Source organism: Monopterus albus, unplaced genomic scaffold (genome assembly GCF_001952655.1).
Source record: "Monopterus albus unplaced genomic scaffold, M_albus_1.0 scaffold497.1, whole genome shotgun sequence".
In the NCBI taxonomy this organism is placed as follows: Eukaryota; Metazoa; Chordata; class Actinopteri; order Synbranchiformes; family Synbranchidae; genus Monopterus; species Monopterus albus.
The window spans coordinates 34,122-36,012 of NW_018128377.1; the positions used below are offsets into that span (position 1 = coordinate 34,122).

Below are 1,891 nucleotides of genomic sequence, written 5' to 3' on the forward strand. Positions count from 1 at the left end.
AAGTGCCCATCCTTTCTTATTCAAATATTTTACTAATTTATTACTGTAATTACATGACAAAATAAATGTTAGTGTAATCAGTTACAGTTCATGACAAAAAATATGTAATTAAATTACATTCAGTAATTACAAAGGGGTTACATCTAAATATATTCTTTTGAGTAAAAAGTTTACAGGTATATATAACATTCATTATGTTGCTTATTAGGACTTTTAGCTTTATTACCCAGTTTAAAACTTTTGTTAAAGAAAAGTATTTAAAAATTAATTCTGTCCAGAGTTCAGAAATATACCTACAAACACATAATTCTCATCTGACCCTAGAAAAATAATTCCCAATATGTTATTTTTTTTCAAATGTCAGTCTTACTAAATATTTTCCAAATTGCCCAGTAGTTGATTCTGACATTAACTTGAATTTGATTGTGCCTGTAGATCCGTTCTGTCCTCTCACAGAGATTATCCATACCAAGCATTGGCTCTAAGTGTAAGTGATTTATATATATCCTAAAACTGTCACATGTCATTAAAAAAAAGCTGTCAGATTTTCTTTGTACATCAATGCACCCTACCTGTACTTGAATCTACATACCTGTTCAAGGTTACAGAAATAATTACATTAAAGGTCAGTGACAAAATAAAACTTCCACATACTCATTTGTTTTTCCTCTAGAGTACAAGTGCTGGAAGTGGAATAAATCTGATAAGACGATTACAAAGAAGAAGAGGTAAGTTCTTTTACATAAAGCTGCTTACTTGAATCAGCTGTCTTATCATCAGTTGTTGTTTTTCTTTCAGACACCTACCATGTTTCACAAGGCACAAATTCAAGCAGCGGGAACATCTGAGTTGTTAATGAGCACCTGAACCTGCAACAATCCGTTTACATAAAATTCTTTTCATTAATGATTCATAAGATCTGACAGGTAATATAAAATGTTTAAGTACATAATTAGAAACAAGGTTTTGTATGACAAGTTAAAGTTGGGATGATAATCTAAGTATTGGGTAAACAAACATGGTTACTTTGAAATCAGGATGAAAATGGCTCGGAGGAGAAATTAAATGTTGGAGACAAAATGGGTGCCACTGTCATCAAAGGCTTATATCTATATTGTCTTGGTGGGAACTTGTCATTCTATCTATTGAGATGTATTTTGAGATGTGGTTGATCCAGTGATTGATGTGTAATATAATGTGGGCGGCGCGTTCTGAGTGTTTAAAGTTGTCAGAGCGGGACAAAAGGTCTAATACAGGCTGATGAAAAACAGGTATATGGACAAAAATAGTTTTTAAGTGAGATCATCAAGAAGAAATCGCTGTTTTATTATAACTATGATTATTGTTTTTAATTCTGTTACAGTTTATCCTTGCCTCTGTAAAGCCCTTTTAATTCCCTCTGTGTATGAAACATGCTATATAAATAAAGTTACTTTACCCAAATGCTCAGTGCGTTTTGCATAAACACAGTCAACTTTATATCCTTAGCCCCTAAACTGTGAATGATACAATATTCCATGGGCTTCAGTCTCTTGTAGGGGTGGAGCCAAATGCAAATATAGTATTTGGAAAACCATAAATTGGTTGGGTTTTTGCAAACATTTTCTTCAAACAAATGTTATTTAAACATTGTTTTTGAGAAGAAAAAGCACATCGGACTGCTGGTGTTTCTCATGCTGTGAGCACAGTGGGTATTTATGCTTTGCCTGCTCGTGCTGGCTCTGACAAGACAATAGCAGGGGGGAGAGATTTTTGACTGAAAAGTTGCCTGATTATAGGCTTTAGGCGAAATGTAGTACATTGCTATGCCAGTATTTTGTTTTGATTAGTTATTTTTTACTTTAACTGGTTTGCTGAGGTAGTTTATTATGACTTTACTTGTCTTTAGTTC

The 1,891-nt window shown here is 33.2% G+C and overlaps 1 long non-coding RNA gene across 1 annotated transcript; it reads left to right on the forward strand.

Annotated features, from left to right (window-relative positions):
* Positions 1-335: 335 nt before the first annotated feature.
* LOC109952787 (uncharacterized) lies at positions 336-1,232 on the forward strand. Its single transcript, XR_002273812.1, has 3 exons — positions 336-487; positions 674-728; positions 799-1,232. It is a non-coding gene; the product is annotated as an uncharacterized LOC109952787 (long non-coding RNA).
* Positions 1,233-1,891: the final 659 nt, after the last annotated feature.